This window comes from Notamacropus eugenii, chromosome 6 (assembly GCF_028372415.1).
Source record: "Notamacropus eugenii isolate mMacEug1 chromosome 6, mMacEug1.pri_v2, whole genome shotgun sequence".
NCBI classification, from domain to species: Eukaryota; Metazoa; Chordata; class Mammalia; order Diprotodontia; family Macropodidae; genus Notamacropus; species Notamacropus eugenii.
The window spans coordinates 102,423,235-102,437,000 of NC_092877.1; positions in this window are offsets into that span (position 1 = coordinate 102,423,235).

The following is a 13,766-nucleotide window of genomic DNA, read 5'->3' on the forward strand; positions in this document are numbered from 1 at the left end:
GATGAGAAAGGGGACATTGCAACACTATGAAAATATGTCATATGCACACCAGGAACCTGATTTGTCAGGAATCTGACTTGCTGGGTGACTTGTCACCTTATGGAGAAGGGCTGACACCTTTCTCAGATATGTCCTTATCAAAGGACAGGAAGAGAGTTTTTACACGTAAACAAAATAAAACAAAAATATAAAACAGCTAACTTCATTTATAGAAAATGAAAAAGTTTTACATACACAAAATCAATGCAACTAAAACAAGAAAAGAAGCTGTAAATTGGGGGAAATCTATGCATCAAACACTTCTAAGAACGGCATGATATCCTAGATACATAGTGATATCCTAGATATATATAATTATGTGACCAAGAGTCAGTCCCCAATGGGTGTGATCAAATGATATCAACAAACAGTTCACAAAAGCATAGCAAATTATAAACTACCATATGAAAGACCGCTCCAAACCATTAAACATTACAAAAATGCAAATCAAAGAACTCTGAAGTTTCACCTCATGCTCAGCAAACTGATAATGATAAGAAAGGATAGGCATTATCAATGTTAGAAGATGTCATAGAAAAATAAACATTTATACACATTTGGTTGAGCTGTGAATCAGTCTAATCATTCTGGAAAGTAATTAGGAACTGTGCTAAAACAAAACAAAAAAAACTGACTCAAATATCTATACTCTTTGATGCAGAGATCCCACTTCTGGACATAAACCCCAAGGATGGCAAAGATAGAAAGGTCCCCTATACAGCAAAATATTTATAGCAACACTTTAGTAGCAACAAAGAACTGGAAACCAGGAAGATGCACATCAACTAAGGAACAACTAAACAAATTGTGGTACATGAATGTAAATTATTACTACCCTGTGATAAATCAGGAATACGAAGAATACAGAATGCATGGGAAGACATACGAACTGATACAAAGTAAAGTAAGGAGAGCCAGCAAAATGAAACACAATGACAATAAAGACATAATTGCCAAGAACAAAAAACAAGAACCCTGAATACTGTATAATTATAATGATCAATCTTGGTCCTTTCCCTCTTTACAGAATTGTCCAGGTGCACGGTATTTCCTTGTGTCTGGCCTTTGTCCTCAAGGTCTATAGTCTGTCAGCCAGTCAGTCATTTAGCATTTATCAAGTGCCTACTAGATGCCAGGCATCGCACTAAGTACTGGGGATACAAAGAATGACAAAAGACAGTTCCTACTTTCAAGAAGTTTACAATCTAACAAGGAGCTCATAATAGTTATGGATGTAAAAAATTGCATACACCAGGGATGGGGAACTTATGGTCTCAAGGCTACATATGGCCTTCTAGGTCCTAGTGTACGGTCTTTTGACTGAGTCCAAGTTTTATAGACCAAATCGTTTTACTTAGGGGACCTTAGTATGAAGTTTGGATTCAGTCAAAGGGCAGACTTGAGGACCTAGTGGACCACAAACGGCTGACATACACTGTCAGATTTGGTTGATGTGTTGTTTAGTTTTGCTCAACTGTCATTTTCACTCTTTTTTTTTCTTTGTTATGAGGGACAGCTCTCTGACGAAGGGAAACAAAGTATTTAAAAATAACTGTGATACAGAAGCAAAAGATAATAATAAAAACTTTTTTAAATAAAAAAGAAGCCACATTTGAAAGCCACATTTATGAGAACCTAGGTTCAAATCTTAGTTTTCTCATGTGCTACCTATGTGACCTAGGCTCACCACTTAACTACTCTGGGGTCTCAGTTTCCCCATTTGCAAAATGAGGTTTTTGGACTAGATGATCTCTTAGGATATTTCCCTCTCTAAATTGATGCTCCTGTGATTCTCTGTCAGTCTGTCATCATGCTACAAAATACTGCGTGATAACTTCTTCTCTCAAGTACCCGGCAAACCCTAGAAATGAAACTCTCATACCACTGGAGAGAAAACTCCTCACAATGACAATCAATGCTCTAAAGCTGTCACTGGCAGGATATTTCCTTGCTATATATGGCAAATAGAATGGCTACACTCAGTAAGCAGAATAAATATTTGGTGAAGTCAGTAAAAATGGAGCATGGATAGTCTGTTATGCTCAGAAAATGTGATGTGTGGAGGAAAAAACAGAATTGAAATGGGCAAAAGAATGTTTAAACACAACTGAGCATATCAGAACACCCAAGTGTACGCATATTTATTTCTGTGTTCCACAGCTACGCCTCTTACCTTTGGTTGTTCCTTCTATAACTGTGTTCCTCCTGCTACTTCTCAGAATCCTTTAAGTCAGCAGCATATCCATATCAAACAAACAGACACATTCTGGAAATCCAGACATTTCCGACAGTTTCAGGCACCTAGTTCTTTAAGAGTAAATTCACATTTCCCACTTCCCCTCCCCCTCCACCAAAGAAACACAAAGAATTAGTTCCCAGTAGAATTCCGAGGATAAGGGCTGGTTCTGTGTACTAGCACCGGAAAGATTTTCATGAGCCAGCACTTGAGGATTTAGGTATGGATGAAAATAACTGCAACCAAATCACCATTATCCTTGCTTCACCTGAGCTGGTACTTAGGAACACAAGGCCTCTGTAGGAGAGTCAACGAGAGGACAGGACCTTTATTTAGAAAGACACATCTTTTAAAATATTAGAATTTAAAATACCCATAGCAATCTAATCTCATTCATTTCCTTAAACTGATGCTTCAAGAACATTTGCAATGCATGTGATCCTGAATGTCCTAAGTCTTCTGCTAATGAGAGCCAACTGCATTCAATTCTGAAAGGACATTATATTTTCTTATAAATCTATGATATAAGTCAAATGTATATGAACATTCATCCATAATTTTTTTAATGCTATGTGTCATGTCCCTGTGGGACAATGTAAATTTGTACATGATAAAAACAGAGTAGATAATGGGCCTGAGGATACCAGAAAATCCATTCATCTCTGGATATGCAGTAAACATTACACCCCTCCTGTCTGTATGCTGCGCTAATGCTATCCTAAATGACTTGAAATACGGGTCAGATTTTCAATCTACAAGAAGCAAATTGTGATGGCAATTCTTACAAATGTCCTACGTATCAACAATTCCTCACATATGGCTCCAAACTAAAATCATATGCAATGCTCAGTAAATCAAATTGACAAGACAATACTTTTACTTTGGTCTATCTGCACCAAAAAGAGAGATGTACTTCTTCAGTTAAGCCCAGATGGCACATACGCAGCACCACTTCTGCTTCTTTTTTCATTATAGAAAGTTTCAGATAACTGTTTTTGTCCAAATAATATGGATATGACTCCTTTCAATGCATGACTCCAATGTCCCTCCAAGCAGAGGCTTTTCCTGGTCCCCCTTGTCGTTACAGCTCATTTCTCATATCAAAATTACTTCTAACATATTTTTGTTTTTGCTGATGTAACAACTTACATGTTGTTTTCCCTGCAGTATTATGTAAATTCTTTCAGCGTGAGGACTTTTTTGAGTTTTGTCTTTGTTTCCATTATTTCTAGCCATTCCAGTAACAGCTGAAATGCAGTTTCAAAAAATTGTCCCCTAACTAGTATTTTTAAATTTTGAGAATCCTTCTTTAAGAAGCCTTGAATCAAGAAATAAATTATAAGGTGCATTATAACATCTTGTCAGATATGTTCCGTGGGATTTGCTATTTGAGAAGCAATTGACATAGTTCTTTTTCATCTAAGAATGGCCTGAACTGTCAACAGATCTCATGAATGATTCTCCTTTTGGTTATGAGATGTGAACTTTGCACTATTGTCATAGTAATATATATAAATATGAAGAGTCACATGTACTACCTATAAAAGATAATACAGGTGAAATGGTCAGAAAAAGATAAAAAATCTGGCAATATCCCCAGAAACATTAACAGTATATTATAATATATAAAGAGAGTTCTGTGGACTAATTTTCTAGGCTGGTTGTACTTACAAACAAAGAATATTAGAGTTCTTGAGGAATTTTCAAGGGCAAGAATCATATAAAAGAGATTGTTTGGGTTTTATTTTAAACATGAGGTTATATTTGTAGAAAGGCAGTTAGGTGGCTCAGTGGAAAGAGCACTGCACCTGGAATCACAAAGATCTGAATTCAAATCCAGCTTCGGACACTCACTAGCTTTGTGACTCGGGCAAGTTTGCCTTCATCCACTGGAAAAGGAAAGAGCAAACCACTCCAGTGTCTTTGCCAAGAAAACACCCTATGGGGCCATGAAGAGTTGGAAAAGACTGAACAACTGAAAAATGAGAGTCAATTCAGGTCAATGTTTGTAGAAATTAATTGAGTTTAAGAAACAGAGTCATAAGATACAGCAAGCAGACACTGGCAGTCTTTGTGGAGTTCCTGGAACATAACAGGGACTTAATAGCTGTTTACAAATTGAATTACTAAGACATATCTTATATACCTGAGAGGCAGCATGTGGATAGAGGGCCACCCTTAGAGTAAGGGAGACCTGGTTTTACTTACTGCCCCTGATACAGACTAGTGCTCCACCAAGGGCAAGATGCCCAACCTCTTGGTGCCCTAGGCAACTCTACTATGATAAGAAACAGAAAAATTACCCTTCTACACTGATGAAGGGAAATTCTACATGAATCTAATTGAATAAGCATTTATTGAGTACTTAACTATGTGCCAGGCATGGTGCTAAATCCTGGAACTACAAAAACAACACCTTTCCCATCCAAAAAAAAAAATGTCCCTATGGAACTCTTTCCCGAGACAAAGGCATATAATAAGGAAAAGGTTTTGAATATCATTTTAGAGAAAAAAAATATGTAGCTTAATGATTCACTTTTTAACTGTTATGATTTTTCATCTAATTAAAAAGTAGTTCCCCCCAAAACTGTTCCCTAACTAGTATTTTTAAATTGTGATAATCCTTCTTCAAGGAGCCTTAAATCAAGAAATAAATTATAGAGTGCATCCTATCATCTTGTCAAATACATTCCATGGGATTTGCTATTTGAGAAGCAATTGACGTAGTTCCTTTTCATCTATGAATGGACTGAACTGTCAACAGACCTCATGGATGCTTACTCTTTCAAATGAGAAAAACCATAAATGCCAGGGCTGTCAACACAATGCCTTGCTTCATACTCTTTCCTCCTTTTTTCTGTTTTGGGGGTTTTGTTTGATGCATTTGCTCTTCAAGCCACTAGACACCAATGGCTATGGTATGCCGTTCCATTTAGGGAAGCTTTTCATTATGGATTCATGAGACAGATGCTACAGGCCTTTAAGTTTTACCTTGAGGGAATTATTACATCATTTGACATGGTGTCATAGCAGAATTTGAAGACAGATCTTTTGACTTCCTCAGCCACTTAACTGGTAACATGATCTTCAGAAAATGAATAAATCTCTTTAAACCTCAGTTAGCTTACTTATAAAATGAGGATCTGTTCTTACTCACAGGGTTGTTTGGGGATCAAGTAGGATAAGTGGGAAAGATTTTATAAATGGTAAGATGCTATGTAAATGTGAAGTCACACCATTTAGCACTTAGCTGCATTCTAAAGGTTTCAAGAGAATTAAATGTGTCTTCCTTTCTTAATTTTTTTGATCTTAAGAAGTAACATTGATATTTATAAAGTACACCGTTGTGAGAGGGACATAGTAGATGTTCAATAAAGATCATTTATACAGGGGTTTAAGGTTTATAAAGTGGTCTATGTGTATTGTATAATTTTATCCTCATAACGACCTTGGGAGGCAGAGGCAACCGAGACAGGCAAAGGTTAGGTGACTTGGTCACATAACTTGCTGAACAACCAGCAAGTATCTTAGTCTAGATTTGAACTCAAGTCTTTCTGACTCCAGGCCCAGAATTTTATCTACGATATCATCTAGCTGCTTGCTAAGCGGTTGATTGATTTTTCCATATGAAATCTGACCATACTTCTAATAAATCTGATTTTTCTAATTATAATAATCATAGTAACTTATATTTCTATAGAACTTTAAACTTTACAAAGTGATTTCTCCACAACAATTTGATGTTACCCAGTCCCTTTATAAGTGGAAAGAGGTTATACAGGATCAAAGACAAAAAACATGAGAAACTTTTAAGTTCTATTAGGGGTTCTTAATGTGGGGTCTGTGAATTTTTTAAATTTTTTAACCATTTCAAAGAATTATCTTCCTTTGTAATGATATACACTTTCTTTTCTGCATTGAAAAACTTTTTTTTTCCTGAGAGAGGGTTCTGTAACATAAAAAAGGTTAAGAACCCTTAATATAGACCAATCCTCTAATTTTACAGATGAGGAAAATAAGGCCTAGAGTGACTTGCCTATGGACACATAATTAGTAAATGGCAGACCAGGAATTCAAACCCAGGTTCTCTGAGGACAAATTCAGTGCTTTCCATCACTGCAACAGCCCTAAGTCCCTTGCTCTGAGCAAAATGGCAGTTGTGTTTAAGGAGTGCTTAAAAGATTGACTTTGTAAACTTATAACCGTATATATTTGAAAAAGAATGAAATTATTTGGACATTAAAGGGGCATCCATAAAGCTAAATGAGTAGTGAAGAGATACACAAATGCTTTTCAAAGAGACATTTAAGGATGATGTAAGAAATGTCAACCCAACTCAGACCAACATTCTGTTTTTGACTGAAGCACTAAAGGATGTTTTTGTGGTGAGACTTAGCTACACTTCATAATGTCAGTCTCAAAAGATTAGGGTTATATTCCCCTGAAATGTGTAATTTCCCTTTATAATCCTTTAATTTACCCAAACCCTCTTTGAATTTGCTTTTAATTTCTAGCCTGTACCCTACGCCTGAGACATTGTATTCCAGCAATTTGCTACTCTATTGTGTGAAGTAAAACTTCCTTTTATTTGTTCTAATAATGACTCAAGTTCAAGGGATACCCCTAAAATTCTAGTATTCTTGGATTCAATGACCTGATCTCTCTTCAACAAACTCCCCTACATCTCTGAATTTCTTAGCCAACATTTCCCCCTCACAGAAACCTGACTGTCACCACAGCCCTTACAATTGTCCTCTCTGCAAGACACATCTTCTCCCACTTCTCCTGAGTCATCTCCAAGTGAGGGGAAGGGTAGGGAGCAGGCACATTCCTTACTCCTTATTGTTATTTCCAGAATATTACTCTACCACCATCCCTCAAAGAACTTTCCTCTTTTAAGGTCCATGCAATCCATTGATACTACCATCCCCCCATCCTCTCTGATGTCTTCAAATGATTTCCAAGTCATTCTCCAAACTTTATTAGGTTATTTAGTGTCAGATTCAAAGAATTTCCCTTGCCATCATTCTAAGGGAACTTAAAAATTGTTAATCCTCTAGCAAAGTGACCACATAATTTCTCACTCTTCTCAATTACAATTACCTTCTTCTTTAATCAACTTTAGCTCCACCTCAGCAAGTCACACTATAGACCTATTTTACAGAATTTCTACCTCCTCCAAAATAGAGAACTTTTAAATTATTTTTCATGTAACTTACTATCCTTCCACCTCTTTTTATGCCCTCACACTTCATCATCATCAAGACCTTGTTTCTTGACTTCATATATTTTCCAATTGCACCTCTCCCATTTTGATTTCAGTTATCTATAAACCCAACATAGTCATGATTTTTCACTTAGCTACCACCCCAGAACTGCTTGATGCCCATAACCTCCCACTGTTCCTGATGTGACAATCATTGGCCTTGAGTAACTCCCACCAAATGAATCTTCCTTACTGCTACAGGGTCATCATGCTGATTTTAGCCTTTATACAAATATATATACATATATATAAACTTATAATACACAATCTCAGTCAATCAAGAAGCATCTATTAATAGCCTGGTAGGTGGCAGTCACTGTGATAGGAAATGCAGATTCTAAGAGAAAAGTGAAACCAACTCCCACCATCAAGGAATTTACATTCTGTTGGGGAAAACAATATACGTGTGCATGTATATACGTATATGTATATTCACAAAATAAACAGAAAGTAACTTTTGAACGTAGAGATATTGTCTGGTATAGAACATATTTGGCAAATACCTGACTGACTATTCCTTCCAGCTAGGACCTTGCAGTCACTTGACGATCTAATCCAATCCAATACATCTATCCATTTATATCCAATCCATTTATCACTTAACATCATATTCACCATAGCAACTGTTCCAAAGAACTTCACACACACACACACACACACACACACACACACACACATCTACAGAAGATGAACCAGCCTCCCAATTCACTGAGATTGAAGGCATTTGACACTAATACTTTTCAGCTCCCTTTATGCACATAATTTCTCAGCATCATCACTAACTGTTCATTTTCTTTCTGGTTACATAAAGCAAAATACAGCCAGGTCCAGATTAGTGTAAATAATGAGTTCCCTAAAATGGCTGCATTATCCAAATTCAGATTTCATATTTCCATTAGGTGGAACTAATTACTGTGAAGTCATAATTATAACTTTGAACAGTGAGAATTCAAATAAATGCATGTGACCACTCCATTCAGGGCCAACCTATATCCCTACCCTTCACCAAGACTGATCTCTCTACCTCACCCTTGACACTGTTCCCTTCATCTTCTTACAGGGCCTCACTCCCATTGTCATCTCATAATACATCATTCACTTCTTCTCCACTGGATCTTTTCTATTTTCTATAAACATGTTTAGATCTCCTCAATCCTTTAAAAATACAGAGGGTCATAAAATAAATCTATTTTACTCAATACTTTCAATGATCATTTCCAAGTCTACATGCTATTTATCTAATGATTGGTAAATTGAATCAAACTGTGATTATACAGTCATTTTTCTTATAATGAGTCACATACACCCCAACTTTTCTCTACAGTCAGACTGGCATTTGGCTGATTCATATACTCCTCCATTATACAGCTTTTATCCTTGTTTCGCTGAATTTTGCCCCTGTATGAAACTATAAAAATAATGATTGATGTTTAAGATGTAAATCCTGATGTCCTTGCTTCTTAATTCATGGTCATAATCTTGACTGATGCTTTTTTTTTTTTTTCCAGTTTAAGGTTTCATCTTTAGTTTAGCATTTTTTTCATAGATCAGGTATCTGCTAAGCAATTTGGACTGGTTTATATATTTGGATGGATCTGTGATAGTCTTGATTCTGAATTCTCTCCAATAATGCCAACCTGCCCATCCTGTGGGAGTGTCATCCATGTCCTTCTAAAAGCTCACCCTAGGTGAGACCCACCCAACATGCTGAAGATTCTTCTGGGTTTTTTCCTGGCAATTCCAGGATGACACTGGTCATCCATCTGCCATTCCTCCCTCACTCTTACCACATGACCAGTCCATCTTCTTTTTGTCACACATGTCCTTGATGGCATCTTTTACTCCTATACTTCTTTAGATGTTTTCTTCAGTTATGTGCCTGCTCATTCTCATCAGACTATTCTTTATGTGTGTGATACTCATCTTTAACAATTTAGAGGTAATGGTGTTTCAGGGCTTACTGTCAAAAAGTAACAATGGTAAAATGTTCATATTTAAAAAGTGGACTATTTATGGGAAGCTGGGGGCCAATATAAGTGCTTTGCAATTTCCCAAAAGTAACCCAGCCAGCATTCAGCCTTTTTTTAAACTCTGGGTCTACTTCACACTGGATCCATCTGTACTGTCTGTTCTCAGATATTTATACTATTAGACCAGCTCTATCAGGTGTCCATTCAGATGCATAGAGAAATTTGAGCAATAGACTTTATTCATCCATTTGGTCTTTCCTATGTGGATGGACAGGCCAAACTCCTTTTAGTAATTACAGGTCTTTTCTAAGAGTCTAGGCAATGACTTTAAGCTTAATATCTCCTACAAACAGGAACCGCTGGAAGACCTCACCATTCACTGAGAAGCCTTTCTCTACCTGAACTCTGTGCTGGATTTCCCTCATCACAGTGGTGAATATTGTTGGCAAGCATTCATCTCCCTGTTTTATGTCTTACTGGATCTTTATTATCAGAGGGTGGAGAGGGTTATTTCTGCTGTTACATCTTCCTAGGAATCCTGAATGATCTTGATATATAATTGGGGAGACATTTTATTGTCAACAACAACAAAAAAGCCTGAAAGCAATATTTTATTCTCCTGAGTTAAATGCATTTTTAATAATCAACAAACAATAAGTACAATGGGAAACTCAAGGTTTTCTGCACTTTTAAAAAACCTTCCCCTCCTTTACATATCTTGTATATCTGTCCCTTTAATGCCCTGACAACTGAACTGCTTCCAATACCAATGTCTTCTCTATCTACTTGATCCAGTCCAGCTGCTTTTCCCATCTCTGTTCTCTTTAGAGCTATTTCTCCCTCTTCTGTTAAGCCCCTCAGGGATTGTGATATTAAGTTCCACAAGTGGTGGCTCCAGGATCCTTAAGGGAAAAAGTTTGTTGAAATGGCTTTTGCAAATCTTTTCCATTTTTCTTCTGTTTTGCAGACCTCTTTCCATTTTCATCCTCAAAAACTGTTGGTATAACATCGCCCAGTTGAATATCTTTCCAACCTTTATTTAAACTGGTTTTACCCTAAACAATTCCATTTTATGTGATGATGTGTCTTAAAACCACCCATCATCCTTCTTCTTAAGATTTTACGGGTAAGTTTATACTATAACCTAGTGTTGCCTTTGGCAGTCACCTCTCTCCATTTGGGCAAGTCAAATGTTTGCTAATATTGAAGGCACTGTCTGGGATCTCTTATTCTCTTGTCAAGGAAATTTATATTGATTTAAGTTCTGGATGAAATTAAAACTGGTGTCAGTCATTTCTTTTGTCCATTCCTCATTTTTAATTTCACACCAGGTCTTTTTCTCTTTACTATTATCTCTTCATTTACTATAAATTCTGAACTTGCCTCTGACAAGTCAATGATCGGACTACACACAGGGCTATCTTCTACATCAATAAATCTTCGACCATCTGCAGCCAATTTGATTCTTTATGATGTTATTTAGTGCTCACCATGTCTGGAACCCACCAATTCATTTTTTAAGGAAGTGTTCATGATATACAAGTGTGACCCTTCTGTATAATCTAAAGTCTTTGCCTTATTCATTTCTTTCTCTGCACCATATTTCCTCCCCAACCTTCTCTTCATTTTGCACTGAAGTCACCAATTATCAGTGTATTTTGATTTGATTTAAAATGGTCAAGTTGAAACAACTTGATAAAAGTTCATAGAATTTCTCTACTACTTTATCCTCAGCACTTGATATTGATGAACAAGCTGTCATTATTTTCACTGTAGTCTTTTTTGTAAATACATTTAATGTTGTAATACATAATGAACACATGTCCAGTGAAATAATATTTCCCATAGCTTGGGTATAATGATAAAAGCCCACCTTGCCAATTCCTTTAATTGGCTCTCTAAGGCATATATGTGAGCTTCCTATCCATTTCCTGCAACTTCCTTCCTCCTTCTGGATTCCTTTGTAGAAAGAATGTCAAGATTCAGCTCCTCCAGTCATTACAGATACTCAGTAGTCAGTGGTCAATGGTACATCAAATTAAAATTTATTGATGATCTAAAAGCTGCATGATTCTTAGCATTCTTTGCCATCTTTTGGATCACTCTACCACCATCCCTTCAGAAGCAGAAAGTTGCCAATTTGAAAGACTTTCTTTGCTGAATGTCATCATCGACATATTATTATTATGTAACACACATAGTCAAGATTCTTAATTCATGTCATGACAGTTGAGGGCACGTGGTCAAGCAAAAGTATTCTTTTGTGTTCTCAGGATGTAAATCTGAAAAAGTTACATGTTGGCATAATACTTGATAACTATTAAATGATAAATTGTCACTTTGGTATAGAATGCTAACTCAAAATATTGGCAGATAAATTGTTAAATTTTATTCTTTTCAAGAAAACTGCAGTCTGTGCTTTCATAGAAAATGCACACACTAGGATATTTTCCTTGGAAGGAACTTTAGATTTTGATATTTTCCCTAGAAATTTCATTTGACCTGATAATATCTGGTTTTCTTTCTCCTGTGGTATCCAGGATGCTGATAAGTAACCTTGACTGACAAAAAATATAGTAGTACTGGATTACCTCTTTAGTAGGCCAGTTTTAATCCGTGTCTATGTCTTGCTTTGTCAGCACCCTGTAATCCTTTCACAATCCTATTAAAACTAATTATAAATTCTTATTAGCATGACATTGACTATACCATACCTGCAATTTAATGACTATATTTAATTGAGGGAGTAGGGTTTCTCTGAGTCTGAAATCATTAAATGTTTGAAATTCTTTTTTCTAAATCTCTGAGACCTTTGGCTAAACCAGTCAACGTCAACCTCTTCCTTTTCTTTTTCTTTCATGTGTGCTGTTGTAGCCTTTTTTTTTTAATTGCAGGATTCAGCCCATGGGAAGCAGAGGTTACAAGGCCATTAAGATGCTTGTAATAATCAGAAGTATACTCAGACAACAGGTAATGGGATGTTTCTTCCAAGATTCTCCTAATGTAAATCCATAATAGACGCCATAAAAAAAAACCTCATCTTTTACTTATTTAGAGAATTAAATGAATTTCGGGGCGGGGGGGGCAACCTAAGTACAGGATCTGAAAACACTGTCCTTATTTAATGTTATTACTTATATTTTGAAAGCATGAATTCATCTTTGGTTTGTGATTTTATTCTCAAGCTAAGCAGTTAAAAAAAAGCTATAATCCATTCATTTCTATTGGTAAACTAGCATCAGACTGTAGAAATTCTTTTTTTAAATAATATTTTATTTCTCCCCCTTACATATAAAGACAATTTTTAACATTCATTTGAAAATTTTTTTGAGTTACAAAATTTTCTCCCTCCCTCTCTTGCTTCCCTCCTCTCTGAGACAGTAAGCAATTTGATATAGGCTATACATGTTCAATCATGAAAAACATATTACCATATTAAATTATAGAAATTCTAAACATGATTGGAAAAACAAGACATCCTCTCTGGTACCTAAATCAGTTCACAATAGTAAGGCAATGAATTAACTCTTAGACCTCCAGAGAAATGACTGAACCACAACAGAAATTGGTTTTATTCTACATCCAAGGGCAATAAGAATGATCATTTGGAAAGAAATTTGGCCATTTTGTTCCATGGTGTTGATGATAAACATAAGTAAAAATCTGTCTTGCATTGAAGATACTGTTAGTCTTTGCATGGGAGTTAAGGGTCTTCTTATATGAGCTAAATTTTGATAAACCCAGGGAAGACCTTGTGACATGAATCAGAGGTTGACTGTGGAGGGTTGTTTGTGTGTGTGTGTGTGTGTTCTTGTGTATATATACATATATATATATATATATACGTGTGCATATATATGCACACACATATGTATGGTTTAGGTTTTTTACATTTTAAAAATTAAAATTTTTTTTAACATCTATCCCTCACAATGCATGCTGAAAAATTAAGCAAAATTTCTAGGCAAAGCAACCATATATGATAACATAAATCACACGTGCCAAACACAATGCCTTGGGGTCCTAAGTGTCCAACAACACTCCTAAGTGCCAAGTGCTGCAGGAATCAGGTAAAGATGCAACTAGGAAACATCTCCAAAATAAAATTACAATAAAACAATGATAATGCTAACATATTATAAATATTTAATTTAAGTCAATATGTAGCCCAAAAGGATCTTTATATACATGAGTTTGGTGAGTCCCTCCTTTCCATCTGAGTTTAACACCACTAATTTAACCAATATTCAGCAGC